Here is a 21,752-nt window from a genome sequence, read left to right on the forward strand (position 1 = left end):
TGAGCCTTCCTCTCCCCCTTATCCCCCCGGAGGAGAGCCCCTGCTGTGTCCCGGGAGGCACAACAGAGTGGTGTATAGGGGAGGGGTGGGACCTGCCTTGCTGGACGGGTCTTTCTGGTCCAGGATCCTGAGCTGCACCAGTGCTGGGACTGACTGCATCAACACTGCAACCTGAGAGAGAGGAGAGAGACAGGGAATACATTATACACTGACCCCAAATCCAACACTAAATAACAGACAGCATGCATTACACAGTGTGTGTGTGTGTGTGTGTGTGTGTGTGTGTGTATTAGAGGCTGCTGGGTTTTAATGACAGGGTCTCTTTTTACTGCCCGGGTATTGATTTATTAATTTGAGCATTTAAAGAAAGTGTAGCAAATATGAAGTACAGTTGCGTGAGAGCAGGTCTCCGGCCAGAGTGATAAAGACAACATTAAAACCAGCTTTGCACTGGGCCTTTTCTGAACTGACAGGACAGCAATGTTTTACAGAAAACAATAACACAGCGAGCAGCAGGTACAGCTCATCATAACAACAACTGAGGAGATTTCACAGGAACTGAATCACAAACAAAACACAAGAGCATCCTGCTGGGATGCCAGTGGAAACGCCGTGATCCACCGATAATAACCGTGAGGCTTCCAATAACGCGGCTTTAACAACATTACTGGGGAGTTGATTCCAGACCCTCGCGATTCTCTGTGTGAAAAAGTGCCTCCTATTTTCTGTTCTGAAAGCCCCTTTTGTCAAATCTCCACTTGTGACCCCTGATCCTTGTTTCTTTTTTCAGGTTGGGTCGACATTGTCAATACCTTTTAGAATTTTGAATGCTTGAATCAGATCACTGTGTCGTCTTCTTTGTTCAAAACTGAATAAATTCAATTACGTTGTAGCGGACAGTACAGTCAAATCAGGTTTTTGCTGGGTGTAATATACAGCGTTTAAACCTGTAGGTTAGATGCAGCTTTGAAGCTGTTGTAAATTCCTTTGCGTTATCACAAACTGAAATGTTTGCACTAAATCCTGTTCAGCGAAGGCTGAACTCAGCTTTGAAGAGAGCCCTAGCTCTTTCCCCTACGAGAGACCGAGACAGTAAACGGGACACTGCCTTGATCTGAAAGCAGGTTTCCACGTCGCTGCGTGAAGCGAATGGAAGCACAGCCAGCAGCTGGGCCTAAGGACATATACTAGCCGTTCACGAGAAATTCAACAAGAACACTTCTACAAACTTCAGAACTTTTCAATCGCAACACATTCTCTGAACTGAGTTACGCCTGGTCAACGCTACTGTTTCCAGTTGGAAAACTCCCTACAAGTCAAAGATATCCAAGACTACTGGAAATCAACAAGCTGATCTCCATTTGAAAAGAACGACTTGTTTATTGCGAGCCGATGCAACACATACTTCAAGCAAAGCATCGTCCTCACTGGAACTGCAGATCCAGAGAGAGGAGCTGCAGCCTTCATCAACAGAGAAGATTGACTTCTTCGATGTGAAGCGATAAGTATTCAACACATCAAATATTACACAAATTTATGTCTGGAGAAATTAACTGTAGCAAACACAACCAAGTTAGTGGATAAACTGTAGACTACAACTTCCTGCTTTAGTGTGTAAATAAAGTCTTTTGTTTGTTTGAAATGTGCAACTTGGAGAAGTTGCCTCGTAAATGCAAAGAATTTGATCATGAATTTGATCATTTGAATATATAATCAATTGAGGTTGAGAACACGTGATTAGTTTGGTAGATCACATCCATACCAAATTAAACTGATTTGCTGAATTAAGGTTCTGGAATGTTGGATTCCGTTCTGCAGCACCAATTGACAAAAACAAATCTTCCTCAGACACTTTGCTAAGGCTGCAAGCACCATCGCTTGAGTTAGAAGAAGCGTGCTTGCAGTTGAAAAATGCATTAGCCATTGCATAAAGGAATTCGATAATCGCAGTTTAGAATAAAAGCAACGGTGTTAATACCGTGATGTCACTAACCACGGGAAACCGAAAAAAAAAACGGTATACCGACCCATCCCTAGTGCGTAAATAACTTCATTTCTTTGAGTACTACTGGGAGGATCTCATCCGGCCCAGGAGATTTGTTTATTTTAAAAGCTCCAGGTCCCTTTAACACTTCTGCCTCAGTTATGCTAAAGTTATTTCAAACTGGATAGGAACTGGATGACATGTGGGGCATGTTGTCAGTATCTTCCTTTGTAAAAACTTGTGAAAAGTAATCATTTAATATATTTGCTATTTTTTTTTCTTCCTCTACGATTTTGCCATTTGTATCTCTTAAACATTTAATCTCCTCTTTGAATGTTCTCTTGCTGTTGTAATATTGGAAAAACATTTTGGAATTGGTTTTAGCTCCCTTAGCAATGTTCATTTCTATTTCTCTCTTGGTCTTTCTAACTTCCTTTTTGACTTGCGTTTGCAGTTCTGTGTACTCTTTCTGCGTACTTTCTTTTGGTCCCTTTTTAATGCTCTATAAAGTGCCTTTTTTCGCTGAATATTTTTTTTAATTGATCTATTAAACCATTTTGGCAATTTAGTTTTACATTTAGATTTGTCTACTTTAGGGATGTAATTGTTTTGCGCCTCTAGTACTACATTTTTGAAGAACAACCATCCTTCTTCTGTGGGTGTTTTCTCTATTTTACTCCAATCTACTTCTGTTAGTCTCTGTTTCATACCTTCATAGTTTGCTTTTCTAAAATTGTAAACCTTAGCTTTAGTCTTTACTTTTGGGGTTTTGTGTTTCTGTGGTAGTGTGTTTCCGTGGTAGTGTGTTTCCCTGACAATGTGTTTCTGTGGTAGTGTGTTTCCGTGGTAGTGTGTTTCCCTGACAATGTGTTTCTGTGGTAGTGTGTTGCTATGGCAGTGTGTTTCCCTGACAATGTTTCCGTGGTAGTCTGTTTCCCTGGTAGTCTGTTTCCCTGGTAGTGTGTCAAAGGCAAGGTGTTTCAGGACAGTCGTTTCCTGACAAAGTGGACAGTGTGCACCATAAGTGTGTTTCCCTGGCAGGTGTTTCTGTTGTAGTGTGTTTCTAGGTAGGTCCCTGTCACACAAAAGTGGACCGTCTGACAAGTGTGTTTCCGTAGTTTGATTTCTGGGTTCCGTTCACTGACAAAGTGTTTATGGTCACAAAAGTGTTTCATAGACAAAAGTCTGACGTTACACAAAGAAGTGTGGTAGTCTGTTTCTGTCAGTGTGTTTCAAAGGTAGGTCCCTAAGGAAAAAGTGTGTTTCCTGTTACCAAATTTCTGTGGTAGTGTGTTTCCGTGGTAGTCTGTTTCCCTGACAATGTGTTTCTGTGGTAGTGTGTTTCTGTGGTAGTGTGTTTCTGTGGTAGTGTGTTTCTGTGGTAGTGTGTTTCTGTGGTAGTGTGTTTCTGTGGTAGTGTGTTTCCGTGGTAGTCTGTTTCCCTGACAATGTGTTTCTGTGGTAGTGTGTTTCCGTGGTAGTCTGTTTCCCTGACAATGTGTTTCTGTGGTAGTGTGTTTCCGTGGTAGTGTGTTTCCCTGGCAATGTGTTTCTGTGGTAGTGTGTTTCCGTGGTAGTCTGTTTCCCTGACAATGTGTTTCTGTGGTAGTGTGTTTCCGTGGTAGTCTGTTTCCCTGACAGTGTGTTTCCGTGGTAGTGTGTTTCCGTGGTAGTGTGTTTCCCTGGTAGTGTGTTTCTGTGGTAGTGTGTTTCCGTGGTAGTGTGTTTCCCTGACAATGTGTTTCTGTGGTAGTGTGTTGCTATGGCAGTGTGTTTCCCTGACAGTGTGTTTCCGTGGTAGTCTGTTTCCCTGGCAATGTGTTTCTGTGGTAGTGTGTTTCCGTGGTAGTCTGTTTCCCTGACAATGTGTTTCTGTGGTAGTGTGTTTCCGTGGTAGTCTGTTTCCCTGACAATGTGTTTCTGTGGTAGTGTGTTTCCGTGGTAGTCTGTTTCCCTGACAATGTGTTTCTGTGGTAGTGTGTTTCCGTGGTAGTCTGTTTCCCTGGCAATGTGTTTCCGTGGTAGTGTGTTTCCGTGGTTCTGTTTCCCTGACAATGTGTTTCTGTGGTAGTGAGTTTCCGTGGTAGTCTGTTTCCCTACAATGTGTTTCTGTGGTAGTGTGTTTCTGTTTCCCTGGTACTGTGGTAGTGTGTTTCTGTGGTAGTGTGTTTCTGTGGTAGTGTGTTTCTGTGGTAGTGTGTTTCTGTGGTAGTGTGTTTCCCTGACAATGTGTTTCTGTGGTAGTGTGTTTCCGTGGTAGTGTGTTTCCCTGACAATGTGTTTCCGTGGTAGTCTGTTTCCAAGGCACCATTCACAACAAAGGGATGACCCATTCAAAAAGGCACCATCAGACACAACAGTAGACTGTTTCACAAAGGACACCATGCTCAACGGCACCATCAGGGTAGGGACCCATCACACAAAGACACCATCACAAAAGGACTGTCAGAAAAGCACCTCAGAACGGGAGTGTGTTTCTGTGGTAGTGTGTTTCCGTGGTAGTCTGTTTCCCTGACAATGTGTTTCTGTGGTAGTGTGTTTCTGTGGTAGTGTGTTTCCGTGGTAGTGTGTTTCTGTGGTAGTGTGTTTCCCTGGTAGTGTGTTTCCGTGGTAGTCTGTTTCCCTGACAATGTGTTTCTGTGGTAGTGTGTTTCCGTGGTAGTCTGTTTCCCTGGTAGTGTGTTTCTGTGGTAGTGTGTTTCCGTGGTAGTGTGTTTCTGTGACAGTGTGTTTCTGTGGTAGTGTGTTTCTGTGGTAGTGTGTTTCCCTGACAGTGTGTTTCTGTGGTAGTGTGTTTCCCTGGTAGTGTGTTTCTGTGGTAGTGTGTTTCTGTGGTAGTGTGTTTCTGTGGTAGTGTGTTTCTGTGGTAGTGTGTTTCCCCTGACAATGTGTTTCTGTGGTGGTGTGTTTCCGTGGTAGTCTGTTTCCCTGGCAATGTGTTTCTGTGGTAGTGTGTTTCCGTGGTAGTCTGTTTCCCTGACAATGTGTTTCTGTGGTAGTCTGTTTCCCTGGTAGTCTGTTTCCCTGGTAGTGTGTTTCTGTGGTTGTGTTTCCCTGGCAGTGTGTTTCTGTGGTAGTGTGTTTCCGTGGTAGTCTGTTTCCCTGACAATTTTAGGTGGACTGCAAAAGTTTATGTGTTGTACAAAAAGGACACCATAGACAACCAACTGTCACAAAAAGATCACTGTCAGGGGGAGAGGGGGAACAAGAACGATGGGAGGGTACCAAAATAAGGACTGTTATCACAAAAGAACACAGTCACACCTTGGTAGGGACTGTTACACAAAAGGACACATCACACAAAGACACCGTTCAGACAAAGGTTCCCGGACAAAGCCACCAACACAAAAGGCACGTCAGACAAAGGGACTGTTCACACAACACAAAGGCACCATCGACACTGTTACACAAACGACACCATCACGACAAAGTTCACATCAGAAAAGGGACTGGTACACAAAGACACCATCACACACAAGGGACCGTTGTACACAAAGACCCAGTGTCAGAACAAACGTCTACCCAAAGGCACAAAAGGTGCACATCAAGACAAAGGCACCATCAGACAAAGGGACCGTTACACACAGACACCATACACCAACGATATGTTTCTGTGGTAGTGTGTTTCCCTGACAATGTGTTTCTGTGGTAGTGTGTTTCCGTGGTAGTCTGTTTCCAATAAAAAGCACATAACACCAAAGGGACGTTACGCACATTAAGACACAATACACCACGATAACGGTGTGTTTCTGTGGTAGTGTGTTTCCGTGGTAGTCTGTGGTGGCAATGTGTTTCCCTGGTAGTGTGTTTCCGGTAGTGTGTTTCTGTGGCAGTGTGTTTCTGGTAGTGTGTTTCTGTGGTAGTGTGTTTCCCTGGCAATGTGTTTCTGTGGTAGTGTGTTTCCGTGGTAGTGTGTTTCCCTGGTAGTGTGTTTCTGTGGTAGTGTGTTTCTGTGGTAGTGTGTTTCCGTGGTAGTGTGTTTCCCTGACAGTGTGTTTCCGTGGTAGTCTGTTTCCCTGACAATGTGTTTCTGTGGTAGTGTGTTTCCCTGTGTGTTTCTGTGGTAGTTTTGCTGTGGCAGTGTGTTTCCCTGACAGTGTGTTTCTGTGGTAGTGTGTTTCCCTGACAGTGTGTTTCTGTGGTAGTGTGTTTCCCTGTGGTAGTGTGTTTCCGTGGTAGTGTGTTTCTGTGGTAGTGTGTTTCTGTGGTAGTGTGTTTCCCTGGCAATGTGTTTCTGTGGTAGTGTGTTCACAGTCACAAACAAAGGGACCATGTTACACAAAGGGACATGTACACACAAAGACACCATACACAACAAGGCACTGTCACACAAAAGGGACGTTACACGACACGTCACCCACAGTAAAGACACAATGCATCACTACACAAAGGCACATCATCACACAAGGCACCATTAGGACAAAGGGTACCGTTACACAAAGACACCAAGGGTCACCCGACAAAAGTGTCCGTTACAAAAAGGACGCCATAGAGTGCCTAACATACCGTCATGGACTGGTCACAAAAGGCACAATCAGGACAAAGGGAACCGTTCACACAAAGGACACATACACATCTCCATCAGGAAAGGGACCTAGACACAAAGCCCCAGTCAGGAAAAGGGGACTGTTCACAAAGATAACCATACACACCAAAGGCACACTAATCTAGACAAAAGGGACTGTGAGACACAAAGACGACCATGCACAAGGAGGCACCATCAGACAAAGGACTGTATCAAAACACCATCACAGGTTAGATACCGTCACACAAAGGGACTTGATAAGACAAAAGGCACCGCGTAGTCTCGGGCTCGTGTGTGTTTCTGTGGTAGTGTGTTTCGTGTGTTTCTGTGGTAGTGTGTTGCGGTCGTGGCTCGGTGTGTTTCGTGTGTTTACAGCGGCGGTCGGGCTCGGTGTCGTGGTAGTGTGTTGCTGTGTTTACAGGCGGCGGTGCTCCACACATGGCTGCGGATCTCACGGTACAGTTCACACTTCCTGTCCCTCGGAGAGAGAGAGGGGGTGGGGGATGAGTCCGAGGAGTCCACACTGCCGGAGCTGGGGGGGGCGGGGAGACAGCAGTTAGACTCGGTGTCGTGTGTTTACAGCGGCGGTCGGGCTCGGTGTCGTGTGTTTACAGCGGCGGTCGGGCTCGGTGTCTTGTGTTTACAGCGGCGGTCGGGCTCGGTGTCGTGTGTTTACAGCGGCGGTCGGGCTCGGTGTCGTGTGTTTACAGCGGCGGTCGGGCTCGGTGTCTTGTGTTTACAGCGGCGGTCGGGCTCGGTGTTTTGTGTTTACAGCGGCGGTCGGGCTCGGTGTCGTGTGTTTACAGCGGCGGTCGGGCTCGGTGTCGTGTGTTTACAGCGGCGGTCGGGCTCGGTGTCGTGTGTTTACAGCGGCGGTCGGGCTCGGTGTCGTGTGTTTACAGCGGCGGTCGGGCTCGGTGTCGTGTGTTTACAGCGGCGGTCGGGCTCGGTGTCGTGTGTTTACAGCGGCGGTCGGGCTCGGTGTCGTGTGTTTACAGCGGCGGTCGGGCTCGGTGTCTTGTGTTTACAGCGGCGGTCGGGCTCGGTGTCGTGTGTTTACAGCGGCGGTCGGGCTCGGTGTCGTGTGTTTACACAGCGGCGGTCGGGCTCGGTGTCTTGTGTTTACAGCGGCGGTCGGGCTCGGTGTCTTGTGTTTACAGCGGCGGTCGGGCTCGGTGTCTTGTGTTTACAGCGGCGGTCGGGCTCGGTGTCTTGTGTTTACAGCGGCGGTCGGGCTCGGTGTCGTGTGTTTACAGCGGCGGTCGGGCTCGGTGTCGTGTGTTTACAGCGGCGGTCGGGCTCGGTGTCGTGTGTTTACAGCGGCGGTCGGGCTCGGTGTCGTGTGTTTACAGCGGCGGTCGGGCTCGGTGTCGTGTGTTTACAGCGGCGGTCGGGCTCGGTGTCGTGTGTTTACAGCGGCGGTCGGGCTCGGTGTCGTGTGTTTACAGCGGCGGTCGGGCTCGGTGTCGTGTGTTTACAGCGGCGGTCGGGCTCGGTGTCGTGTGTTTACAGCGGCGGTCGGGCTCGGTGTCGTGTGTTTACAGCGGCGGTCGGGCTCGGTGTCGTGTGTTTACAGCGGCGGTCGGGCTCGGTGTCGTGTGTTTACAGCGGCGGTCGGGCTCGGTGTCGTGTGTTTACAGCGGCGGTCGGGCTCGGTGTCGTGTGTTTACAGCGGCGGTCGGGCTCGGTGTCGTGTGTTTACAGCGGCGGTCGGGCTCGGTGTCGTGTGTTTACAGCGGCGGTCGGGCTCGGTGTCGTGTGTTTACAGCGGCGGTCGGGCTCGGTGTCGTGTGTTTACAGCGGCGGTCGGGCTCGGTGTCGTGTGTTTACAGCGGCGGTCGGGCTCGGTGTCGTGTGTTTACAGCGGCGGTCGGGCTCGGTGTCGTGTGTTTACAGCGGCGGTCGGGCTCGGTGTCGTGTGTTTACAGCGGCGGTCGGGCTCGGTGTCGTGTGTTTACAGCGGCGGTCGGGCTCGGTGTCGTGTGTTTACAGCGGCGGTCGGGCTCGGTGTCGTGTGTTTACAGCGGCGGTCGGGCTCGGTGTCGTGTGTTTACAGCGGCGGTCGGGCTCGGTGTCGTGTGTTTACAGCGGCGGTCGGGCTCGGTGTCGTGTGTTCATAGCAGCGGTTGGACTCTGTGTTGTGTGTTTCTCTGTTTTCTCACTTTCTCGTGTTCCTCTTCGCTCCGTAGACACGCTTCGGGTCATTGGGCTCGCTGACTGTGAGGGGCGGAGTCTGGCGGGGTGATGCAACAGGGGGCCCCCGCCTCTCAGGCTACCACACTACCTTGTCCCCTGCCTCGATTCCCAGGAAGCAGTTGGTTATTTGCAATTTGGACTCTCCTCTCTATTGCTATCCTATTCTCCCCTCCCTCCTACTCCCTTACATTAGTGGATAGTTAACCAGAGATGAGGAGGGGGCTAGAGTGTGGTAACGGCGGAGGGAGGTGTAGTGACTCACCCCTCTCCTCACTCACACTCTCCCTCACCCCTCTCCTCCTCTCACCCCTCTCCTCCTCACTCTCTCCCTCACCCCTATCCTCACTTACACGCTCCCTCACCCCTCTCCTCCTCACTCACTCAACCCTCCCTCACTCACCCCTCTCCTCCTCACACTCTCCCTCAAACCCTCTCCACTCACACTCTCAATCACCCCTCTCCTCCTCACACTCTCCCTAACCCCACTCCCTCCTCAAACTCTCCCTCACCACGCTCTTCCTCACACTCTCCCTCACCCCTTTCCTCCTCTCTCTCCCTCAACCCTCTCCTAATTACACTCTCCCTCAACCCTCTCCTACTCAAACTCTCCTTCAACCCTCTCCTCACTCACACCCTCCCTCACCCCCCACCTCACTCACACGCTCCCTCACCCCTCTGCTCACTCACTCTACCTCACCCCTCTACTCACTCACCCCTCTCTTCCTCACACTCTCCCTCAACTCTCTCCTACTCACACTCTCCCTCAACCCTCTCCTCACTCACCCCTCTCCTCCTCACACTCTCCCTCACCCCTCTCCTCCTCACTCTCCCTCACCCCTATCCTCCTCACACTCTCCCTCACTCCTCTCCTCACTCACTCTCCCTCACCCCTCTCCTCCTCACACTCTCCCTCACCCCTCTCCTCCTCACACTCTCCCTCACCCCTCTCCTCACTCACCCCTCTCCTCCTCACACTCTCCCTCACCTCTCTCCTCAACCACACAGAGGGAGGTGGAGAGAGTGTCGAGTGGGAGTGGGAGAGGAGTGAGTGTGAGAGGGGAGTTGTGGAGAGTTAGGAGGTGACAGGGATGGGGAGAGAGGGAGGAGTGCGGAGTGTGACCTCTCACACTCTCCCTCACCCCCCTCTCCCTCCTCACTCTCCCTCACTCCTCTCCTCACTCACTCTCCCTCACCCCTCTCCTCCTCACACTCTCCCTCAAACCCTCTCCTCACACACTCCCTCTCTCCTCCTCACACTCTCCCTCACCCCTCTCCTCCTCACTCTCCCTCACCCCTCTCCTCCTCACACTCTCCCTCACCCCTCTCCTCTCACCCCTCTCCTCCTCACACTCTCCCTCAACCCTCTCCTCCTCACTCTCCCTCACCCCTCTCCTCCTCACACTCTCCCTCACCCCTCTCCTCCTCACACTCTCCCTCACCCCTCTCCTCCTCACACTCTCCCTCACCCCTCTCCTCCTCACACTCTCCCTCACCCCTCTCCTCACACACCCCTCTACCTCACCACCTCACTCTCCCTCACCCCTCTCCCTCCTCCCACTCTCCCTCACCCCTCTCCTCACACTCTCCCTCACCCCTATCCTCCTCACTCTCCCTCACTCCTCTCCTCCACACTCTCCCTCACCCCTCTCCTCCTCACACTCTCCCTCACCCCTCTCCTCACACTCTCCCTCACCCCTATCCTCCTCTCTCTCCCTCACTCCTCTCCTCCACACTCTCCCTCACCCCTCTCCTCCTCACACTCTCCCTCACCCCTCTCCTCCTCACACTCTCCCTCACCCCTCTCCTCCTCACACTCTCCCTCAAACCCTCTCCACTCACACTCTCAATCACCCCTCTCCCTCCTCACACTCTCCCTCACCCCTCTCCTCATTCACACTCTCCCTCGCCCCTCTCCTCCTCTCCCCTCTCCCTCACCCCTCTCCTCCTCACACTCTCCCTCACCCCTCTCCTCCTCACACTCTCCCTCACCCCTCTCCTCCTCACACTCTCCCTCAACCCTCTCCTCACTCACTTCCTCCACACACTCGATCGTTTCTCCTCAACATTCCTTTCTTCTTTCGTCGCTCTGAAACAGAAGATAAACAAGCTGCTTAAAAACAAACAGGAGTTCTGAATACAACACAGAAAGAAACAAAACAGATAAAGAGAGACACACAACCACACTGAGATACACACTAACACTGAGAGACAGACACACACAGGCAAACACACACACACTACACTGAAAGGCAAACACACATTAAAAGACAGACAGACAGACTCACCGCATGTCCTGTGTTCTCCGCAGAGCCTCCTGCAGCTCAATCAGACGCTCCTTGAACTGATTCCTCTCCATCACAACACGGGCCATCTCCAAACGAGAAAACCGCCGCCTCAAAGAGGGGGGGAGAGAGGACTGAGAGACAGAGAGAGAGAAAGGGGTGAGGAGCAAAGAGCGAGAGAAAGGGGTGAGGTGAGAGGAGTGTGAGAAGAGAAATGAGAGACGAGTGAAGCGTGATAGAGACAACATCCAGAGAAAAAGGACAGCTGTTTCTTTTTTTAATGTAGTGCTAGAGGCGCAAAACAATTACATCCCTAAAGTAGACAAATCTAAACGCAAAACTAAATTGCCAAAATGCTTTAATAGATCAATTTAAAAAAATATTCAGCGAAAAAAGGCACTTTACAGAGCATTAAAAAAGGACCAAAAAGAAAGTACGCAGAAAGAGTACACAGAACTGCAAATGCAAGTCAAAAAGGAAGTTAGAAAGGCCAAGAGAGAAATAGAAATGAACACTGCTAAGGGAGCTAAAACCAATTCCAAAATGTTTTTCCAATATTACAACAGCAAGAGAACATTCAAAGAGGAGATTAAATGTTTAAGAGATACAAATGGCAAAATCGTAGAGGAAGAAAAAAAAATAGAAAATATGTTAAATGATTACTTTTCACAAGTTTTACAAAGGAAGATACTGACAACATACACCACATGTCATCCAGTTCCTATCCAGTTTTAAATAACTTTAGCATAACTGAGGCAGAAGTGTTAAAGGGACTAGGAGCTCTTAAAATAAACAAATCCCCTGGGCCGGTTGAGATCCTCCCAGTAGTACTCAAAGAAATGAAAGAAGTAATTTACAAACCGCTAACCAAGATCATGCAGCAGTCTCTTGACACAGGGGTGGTACCGACAGACTGGAAAATTGTAAACGTAATACCGATCCACAAAAAGGGAAACAAAACTGAACCAGGTAACTACAGACCAGTAAGTCTGACTTCTATTATATGCAAACTTATGGAAACTATAATAAGATCCAAAATGGAAAATTGTCTACATGGTAACAGTATCCTGGGAGACAGTCAGCATGGTTTTAGGAAAGGGAGATCGTGTCTAACTAACTTGCTTGATTTTTTTGAGGATGCAACATTGATAATGGATAATTGCAAAGCATATGACATGGTTTATTTAGATTTCCAGAAAGCTTTTGACAAAGTCCCGCACAAAAGATTAATTCTCAAACTGAACGCAGTAGGGATTCAAGCGAGTGTGGGGTGAGAGGAGCGAGTGCGGGGAGAGGAGCGAGTGTGGGGTGAGAGGAGCGAGTGAGAGGTGAGAGTGTGAGGTGAGAGGAGCGAGTGAGAGGTGAGAGTGAGAGGTGAGAGTGAGGGGTGAGAGGAGCGAGTGAGAGGTGAGAGGAGCGAGGGGTGAGAGGAGTGTGAGGTGAGAGGAGCGAGTGAAAGGTGAGAGTGTGGGGTGAGAGGAGTGTGAGGTGAGAGGAGCGAGTGAGAGGTGAGAGTGTGGGGTGAGAGGAGCGAGTGAGAGGTGAGAGTGTGGGGTGAGAGGAGTGTGAGGTGAGAGGAGCGAGTGAGAGGTGAGAGTGTGGGGTGAGAGGAGTGTGAGGTGAGAGGAGCGAGTGAGAGGTGAGAGTGTGGGGTGAGAGGAGTGTGAGGTGAGAGGAGCGAGTGAGAGGTGAGAGTGTGGGGTGAGAGGAGTGTGAGGTGAGAGGAGCGAGTGAGAGGTGAGAGTGTGGGGTGAGAGGAGCGAGTGAGGTGAGAGTGAGCGGTGAGAGGAGTGAGTGTGGGGTGAGAGGAGCGAGTGAGAGGTGAGAGTGTGGGGTGAGAGGAGTGTGAGAGGAGCGAGTGAGAGGTGAGGTGTGGGGTGAGAGGAGCGAGTGAGGTGAGAGGTGAGAGTGTGGGGTGAGAGGAGTGTGGGTGAGAGGAGCGAGTGAGAGGTGAGAGTGTGGGGTGAGAGGAGTGTGAGGTGAGAGGAGCGAGTGAGAGGTGAGAGTGTGGGGTGAGAGGAGTGTGAGGTGAGAGGAGCGAGTGAAAGGTGAGAGTGTGGGGTGAGGTGAGAGTGTGGTGTGGGCCACTCGACTCTCCTCGCTCACTCTCAAAGTCTCACACCCACTCCTCACACTCGACGCTCCTCGCTCACTCCACTCACACCCCCACTCTCCTCACACTCGACTCTCCTAGCTCACTCTCCAATCTCACACCCCACTCTCCTCACACTCGACTCTCCTCGCTCACTCTCCACTCTCACACCCCACTCTCCTCACACTCCACTCTCCTCGCTCACTCTCCACCACTCACACCCACTATAGCACTGAACACACTCGACTCTCATCGCTCACTCTCCACTCTCACACCCCACTCTCCTCCGCTCACTCTCCACTCTCACACCCCACTCTCCTCACACTCCACTCTCCGCTCACTCACACTCCACCAAACCCACTCCTCACCTCCACTCTCCTCGCTCACTCTCCACTCACACACCCACCTCTCCTCACACGTCCCACTCTCCTCGCTCACTCTCCACTCTCACACCCACTCTCCTCACACGCGACTCTCCTCGCTCACTATCACTCTCTACACCCCAACTCTCACACTGACTCTCGATCGCAACCTGAGAGGAGCGAGTGAGAGGTGAGAGTGTGGGGTGAGAGGAGTGTGAGGTGAGAGGAGCGGGTGAGAGGTGAGAGTGTGGGGTGAGAGGGGTGTGAGGTGAGAGGAGCGAGTGAGAGGTGAGAGTGTGGGGTGAGAGGAGCGAGTGAGAGGTGAGAGTGTGGGGTGAGAGGAGTGTGAGCTGAGAGGAGCGAGTGAGAGGTGAGAGTGTGGGGTGAGAGGAGCGAGTGAGAGGTGAGAGTGAGGGAGTGAGAGGTGGGAGAGAGTGTGAGGTGAGAGGAGCGAGTGAGAGGTGAGAGTGTGGGGTGAGAGGAGTGTGAGGTGAGAGGAGCGAGTGAGAGGTGAGAGTGTGGGGTGAGAGGAGTGTGAGGTGAGAGGAGCGAGTGAGAGGTGAGAGTGTGGGGTGAGAGGAGTGTGAGCTGAGAGGAGCGAGTGAGAGGTGAGAGTGTGTGAGGTGAGAGGAGCGAGTGAGAGGTGAGAGTGTGGGGTGAGAGGAGTGTGAGCTGAGAGGAGCGAGTGAAAGGTGAGAGTGTGGGGTGAGAGGAGCGAGTGAGAGGTGAGAGTGTGGGGTGAGAGGAGCGAGTGAGAGAGAGAGAGTGTGGGGTGAGAGGAGTGAGGTGAGAGGAGCGAGTGAGAGGTGAGAGAGTGGGGTGAGAGGAGCGAGTGAGAGGTGAGAGGTGGGGTGAGAGGTGAGAGGAGCGAGTGAGAGGTGAGAGTGTGGGGTGAGAGGAGCGAGTGAGAGGTGAGAGTGTGGGGTGAGAGGAGTGTGAGGTGAGAGGAGCGAGTGAGAGGTGAGAGTGTGGGGTGAGAGGAGTGTGAGGTGAGAGGAGCGAGTGAGAGGTGAGAGTGTGGGGTGAGAGGAGTGTGAGGTGAGAGGAGCGAGTGAGAGGTGAGAGTGTGGGGTGAGAGGAGTGTGAGGTGAGAGGAGCGAGTGAGAGGTGAGAGTGTGGGGTGAGAGGAGCGAGTGAGAGGTGAGAGTGTGGGGTGAGAGGAGTGTGAGCTGAGAGGAGCGAGTGAGAGGTGAGAGTGTGGGGTGAGAGGAGTGTGAGGGTGAGAGGAGCGAGTGAGAGGTGAGAGTGTGGGGTGAGAGGAGCGTGAGGTGAGAGGAGGTGAGAGGTGAGAGTGTGGGGTGAGAGGAGTGTGAGGTGAGAGGAGCGAGTGAGAGGTGAGAGTGTGGGGTGAGAGGAGCGAGTGAGAGGTGAGAGTGTGGGGTGAGAGGTGTGTGAGGTGAGAGGAGCGAGTGAGAGGTGAGAGTGAGAGGAGTGTGAGCTGAGAGGAGCGAGTGAGAGGTGAGAGTGTGGGGTGAGAGGAGCGAGTGAGAGGTGAGAGTGTGGGGTGAGAGGAGCGAGTGAAAGGTGAGAGTGTGGGGTGAGAAGAACAAAAATGTGAGAGGTCTCCAGTGGAGAGAGGAGCCTCGGAGAGCTTAGAAGGTCTTGCCGAAGGTGACTGAGAAGAGAGAGAGAACTCTGACGGAGAAGAAGAGAAGACTGAGAAAGTTGAGGAATGGGAGAAGGAAAAAGCATGGAAAAATAGCGTAAGGTCTCTCTCTTGTAGCGGCTCGCTATCTCTTTCTATCTCTATCAGACTCGTCGAGCATGGTTCTTGTCGTCCGAAGAGAGAGAGGAGAGAGAGAGAGGAGAGAGAGAGGAGAGAGAGAGACAGAGGAGAGAGAGAAATTTTAAATGCCTTTATTGAATCAATAACAAGATTACAAAAACAGTATTCCCAAAAAACAAAACCATCACAGCACAAAATGCAAAAACACTTCAAAAATCAACAAAGGCTATAATACAAACATAGTTTATTGTGACAGGGTTACAATATCAAAATGAGCTCCCCCTTGTCACTCACACCACACATCCCCCACCCCCACCACCGCTGTGTAAACAAGTCCACCCGAACCCCACCAACAAGCAGGACTCTAAAAGCAATCATGTTGACTTTTAAGATCTTTTATTAATCATTCCAATTAAAATCCATACAATAAAAACAAAAAACACAAAGTTAGGATTCTGGGCTCTGGGGATCAGCCAAACCCTCCCATCACATCAGCATAAACTCCTAAAAACCAGCATGCTTCCCTCAAAACAGATTTTAAACCAATAAAAACGACAACAAGAAAAACTCTGTCAAATTAACTAAACAGCCACTAAAAAATAAATGCAAAACAAAATGAAAACTAGAAGATAAAGTGGAGTTCACGCTCCTGGCTCGCAGCGTCTCGCGCACACCACCTCTCCCGGAAGCCCTCCGGGTTACCGAGAGTTTAAAACACTCTGACTCTGACCTAGCTGAACCACAGGACTGGTCAGCCCACAGCCAGACAGTTTTTTTTCCCTGTCTTTAAAATGGCCAATTAAAAAAATGAACTAAACCGCGCCTGCTTTGCATTTTAAAACTGAATAAAAAAAAACTCCTTACTAAAATCAACCCCCAAGTCATCGAGGATTCAATGAATTAAAGTAACCGCAGCCTCTCGCACTCGCTATAGGAATGCAGAAGAGTGTCCTCTGCCAAGCAGAAAGCGCACTGCGCGCTAATGCTGGGGTCCAGTGTGTGGAGAAGCCTGTCCGTGGACACAGCGCAGCGGGGAACCCTCCACTGCCGGACCCCCCACTCTCTCGGGGTTAGGGCTGGCTTGTAAAGCACCCTCCACACCAGCCCCCACCCCTCCTCCACAGACACGCGCGCTCTCCACTTGGAGGAGTCTACCAGACCCCTTACCCTACTATACTCCGCGGCTTTAACACACACCATGTATACATTATCCCTATTCGTTGTGTGAAAGACAATTTCCTTCACACTCTGCAAATTAATTAAGGTCCCTCCATTCTCTCCACCGCCCTCACCTTCCTCACCTACTGCTGGTGACACGATCATCCCTGGAAATAAGGAAAGCTGTCTCTGCTCTGTGCCTCTGGACAACTCCTCCCTCAGGACTGCCTTGAGCCGCGGGGAGAGGCAGCCCCTCAACTCACCCATCAGTCTTTCTGCAAGCCTCTCTGAGTGCCAGCCTAGCTGTGCAGTTAGCTGGGAGGCAGTTAGCCAGCAGGAGAGCTCAAGGTTTAACAGGTGGACCATCCTGGTTACACCTGCTTTTAAAAAACTGGCACAGAGCGTCATGGACTGGAGGAACTTAACTGGAAAGAGTGGATTAAAGGAACCCAGCCCCCGACTCTATTTGGGCTATATGGGCCAGCCTCTTCCAGTGAGCCTCCTCCCTAGTACACAGGAGTCCCTGAACCGCCTGCAGTCTGAAGGCTGCCACCCTGCTGGCAATGCTGACCAGCCCCCTGCCCCCCTTCGTCAGTGGGGAGGTACTGGACCGCCACCCTCAAACTGCGTCTCCCGCTCCAAAAGCAGCACTCTCTGCATCTCCTCCACCAGGCCTCGGGGTGGGTCCTTCGCACACCAGCCTGTGCCACATGCTAGAGGCCACCAGATTGTTAATGACCAGCACCCGACCCTTGGAGGACAGTAGTCCCTTCCCCCCCTGCACCCTCCCCCTCACCCCCCCCCCCACCCCCCCCCTCCGCAGCCTCCCCTCACCCTGTCCAGCAGCCCCTTCCACCTCTGCAGCCTCACCCTCACCCTGTCCAGCAGCCCCTTCCACCTCTGCAGCCTCACCCTCACCCTGTCCAGCAGCCCCTTCCACCTCTGCAGCCTCCCCCTCACCCTGTCCAGCAGCCCCTTCCACCTCTGCAGCCTCACCCTCACCCTGTCCAGCAGCCCCTTCCACCTCTGCAGCCTCACCCTCACCCTGTCCAGCAGCCCCTTCCACCTCTGCAGCCTCCCCCTCACCCTGTCCAGCAGCCCTTCCTTCTGCACCTCCCCCTCACCCTGTCAGCCGCCTCTTCCCCCTCTGCACCTCCCCCTCACCCTGTCCAGCGTCACTCTTCCACTCTGCCCGCCTCCCCCTCACCGGCAGCAGCCCGTTTCCCCTCTGCACCCTCCCACTAACCCTGGTCCAGCAGCCCCTACCCCGCTGCACCCTCCCCCTCACCCTGTCCGCAGCCCCTTCCCCCCTGCAGCCTCCACCTCACCATGTGCCAGAAGCCCATTCCCCCTTGCCGTTCCCCCTCACCCTTGTTCCAGAAGCCCCCCTCCACCTCTGCACCCTCCCCTCAGCAGCAGCCCCTTCCACCTCTGCAGCCTCTCACCCTGTCCAGCAGCCCCTTCCACCTCTGCACCCTCACCCTCACCCTGTCCAGCAGCCCCTTCCACCTCTGCAGCCTCCCCCTCACCCTGTCCAGCAGCCCCTTCCACCTCTGCAGCCTCCCCCTCACCCTGTCCAGCAGCCCCTTCCACCTCTGCACCCTCCCCCTCACCCTGTCCAGCAGCAGCCTTCCACCTCTGCAGCCTCCCCCTCACCCTGTCCAGCAGCCCCTTCCACCTCTGCAGCCTCCCCCTCACCCTGTCCAGCAGCCCCTTCCACCTCTGCACCCTCCCCCTCACCCTGTCCAGCAGCCCCTTCCCCCTCTGCACCCTCCCCCTCACCCTGTCCAGCAGCCCCTTCCACCTCTGCAGCCTCCCCCTCACCCTGTCCAGCAGCCCCTCTTCCTCCCCCTCATGTAGTTCTCCGTTCCGAGCTGCACTCCCAGCACTTTGAAGGCTGTTCTGTTCCACTCCAGCCCCTCAGGCAAGACAGAAGAGGTGCCCTCATCCCAGCTGCCACATTCTGCCCAGTTTACTGTGGCAGACTATTCTCTCTAGAGTTCGTTAGGCTTTGCTGCAGTGCTCGGACATCTGCATCCCCACTCACAAACACAGTCATATCGTCTGTGTAGGCAAGGGGGGCACTGTCCAGCCAGCCAGCCTGACCCGGTCTGTACGGGCTCCGCCTCCTCCTCGGTCTGTACTGGGCTCCGCCTCCTCCTCGGTCTGTATGGGCTCTGGTCTGTACGGGCTCCGCCTCCTCCTCGGTCTGTACGGGCTCCAGCAGCCCCTTCCTCGGTCTGCAGCCTCCCCCTCAGTCTGTACGGGCTCCGCCTCCTCCTCTGTCAGTACTCCCCCTCACCCTGTCCAGGCTCCGCCTCCTCCTCGGTCTGTACGGGCTCCGCCTCCTCCTCGGTCTGTACGGGCTCCAGTCTGTACGGGCTCCGCCTCCTCCTCGGTCTGTATGGGCTCCGCCTCCTCCTCGGTCCAGTACTGGCTCCGCCTCCTCCTCGGTCTGTACGGGCTCCGCCTCCTCCTCGGTCTGTACTGGCTCCAAACCTCCTCCTCTTTCTGTCTTCAAGGGGTCTGTACGGGCTCCAGCTCCTCCCCGGTCTGTACGGGCTCCGCAGGTGCAGCAGGGGTTCTGGAGCAGCATGACACCGCTGATTGAAGAGATGCTCAGACATGCCTGGCAGGGCGAGGCGGCCGGAGGAGACACATCCAGGGTCCCCCCGATGCCCGGTCAGAGGCGGAGGAGGAGGTGACAGACATCCCGACGAGTCGGAGTTTACGACTAAGAGGTAAGACATCTGTTTTTTGAGTACCGGTCGGGCGGAGGAGGAGCTCTCACAGAACAGCTGATTTATGAAGGCCCGGGAGGAGGGAGCAGGATAGACATGCAAAATGATCTATTCGAGGTTTGTTCAGACAACCAGGTATACCCGAGGTCGTCGACACGGTGAACGTACACAAACACACGGCGACACTCCTCAGGACACTACCGGACCCGACCCCGACCACACCTCAATTTCTCAGGAAAGAGGACTGATACGAAAAATCAGAACATGCCCGAGGCGACAGGAGGAGCAGACAATGAACGACGTCAGGACATGCCCGAGGCCGCTCATCTCTTTCTGAGTCCTTTTATTAGACATGCCCCCGGTCTGTACGGGCTCCGCCTCCTCCTCGGTCTGTACGGGCTCCAGTCTGTACGGGCTCCGCCTCCTCCTCGGTCTGTACGGGCTCCGCCTCCTCCCCGGTCTGTACGGGCTCCGCCTCCTCCTCGGTCTGTACGGGCTCCGCCTCCTCCTCGGTCTGTACGGGCTCCAGTCTGTACGGGCTCCGCCTCCTCCTCGGTCTGTACGGGCTCCGCCTCCTCCTCGGTCTGTACGGGCTCCGCCTCCTCCTCGGTCTGTACTGGCTCCGCCTCCTCCTCGGTCTGTACGGGCTCCGCCTCCTCCTCGGTCTGTACGGGCTCCGCCTCCTCCTCGGTCTGTACTGGCTCCGCCTCCTCCTCGGTCTGTACGGGCTCCGCCTCCTCCTCGGTCTGTACGGGCTCCGCCTCCTCCTCGGTCTGTACGGGCTCCGCCTCCTCCTCGGTCTGTACGGGCTCCGGCTCCGGGCTCCGCCTCCTCCTCGGTCTGTACTGGCTCCGCCTCCTCCTCGGTCTGTACGGGCTCCGCCTCCTCCTCGGTCTGTACGGGCTCCGCCTCCTCCTCGGTCTGTACGGGCTCCGGTCTGTACAGGCTCCGCCTCCTCCTCGGTCTGTACGGGCTCCGCCTCCTCCTCGGTCTGTACGGGCTCTGGGGCTCCCGCAGCCAGTAAGGCCGGAGGGGCGGTCCCGGAGTAGGAAAAGGGGCCAGGCTGCTATGTAGTGAAGTGCTCCTGCCCTGTCTCGGCTATAGCCTCCCTTCTCGGGCAGGCTTTCCTCTGGTGCCCCTATTCTCTGAAGAGCATCTCATCATATCAGAACTTACGATCACCACACAGTTCATCCCTTCTACATTCAAATTCCAGGCTGCATTTATCGTTTAGTAACACAAACGCCTGCCCTCTGAACAACAGGACGTGCAGCCCAGCGAGACACAAGCTTACCGTACTGCGACAAGTTTTTTTCTAAACGACTCTCTTTAAAACCGGAGGCACATTATAAAATATTACTTTCTTCTTCCTGTTTGCCTCACCTTCTCGCTTCCTCCTCGCTGTCTCTCAGCCTCGCCTCCAGTCGCGTGGCGGTGTCTCTCAGTGACTCCGCCTCTAGCCTCAGCGTTGTTCTCTCATTGGTCAGTTCCTCCACGCGGGAGATGAGGGCGCGGCGTGCAGCGTCCAGAATGAGGCTGACAGGAAGTGAGAGAGAGAGAGAGAGAGAGAACAGAAAAGACCGCTAAACAGGAAGTCTCACAGGATCCCAGTGAATCAGTATCAGCACAGACTGGAACCCAGACACCTGTATCCCAGGTGAGTTACAGGAGCTACAGTGCAGTTTACAGTAAGTGCAAATCACAATACTACTAGCATATAATACGAACTAGAATGCAACACGTAAAGATTAACCCTTTGCAGTCCTATATCGGACCAGGTCTGACGTTACAATTTTTCCCTTTCCAGTCCAATTTCGGACCCTGGCTGACGTCAAAGAGGTCAAGCGCAGGTCTCTAGTCGTTTTATATCCTGAAAAAACAGAGGAAACCTTTCAATGGCCAAGTGAGACCGACAGGAGCCGAATGGAGCTGAAATAAAAGGGGATGTATCTGAGAAATAGAGCTAGCAGCTGCACCGCAGAGATAAGACGGACACAAACAAAGGAGACAGCTGCTTCTGCATCCAGAGCTCAAAGAACATCACAGACATCTACAGAGCGTTCTGAGATGTTACAGCAATAAAATAACGACTCTGATCGCATTATTGAGGAGTCTGGTGATCAAACGAGTGATCAGGAGAGGATTGATCAGTATGTATGTCTATAAAGAGGTATGTGAAAAACACAGAGAACAAGGGGTGGGGCTTGGCTGGAGATACAGTGCTGCGTGTGCTTTTGCGATTCAAAGCCTTTTAAACCCGTTTTACTCTGAAAAAAAATTAATAATTTGAAACAGAGCGTGTGAAAATAAAAATTGGACCCGACGTGCCTGACAGGCGCGGAATAAATGGACCGCAAAGGGTTAAGCCCAGAATACACGAGGAAAAATGCTTAGCGACACACTACCACAATTAGCACAGACGATAACAACCGAGCCCTTTCTTTTTGTCTGGTTAAAAAAAAACTGCTTTCAAACTGACAGTGCAGATCAAGCGTGCCACTAAACCACGGCAAAGTTCAACGCACTGGCATCGACACCAGCAACCCCCCTGACTGTCAGCCCCTGATCTCGGTGGAGAACTGCATGCTGCTAATCCCACCATCGCTTCACGCAGAGCTAGCTAGGGTGACGCTGGCAGCTCTTTAAAGAACACCCAGACCTTACAGCCTCAAGTGTACCATCCAGG

The sequence above is a fragment of the Polyodon spathula genome, chromosome 54 (genome assembly GCF_017654505.1).
Source record: "Polyodon spathula isolate WHYD16114869_AA chromosome 54, ASM1765450v1, whole genome shotgun sequence".
In the NCBI taxonomy this organism is placed as follows: domain Eukaryota; kingdom Metazoa; phylum Chordata; class Actinopteri; order Acipenseriformes; family Polyodontidae; genus Polyodon; species Polyodon spathula.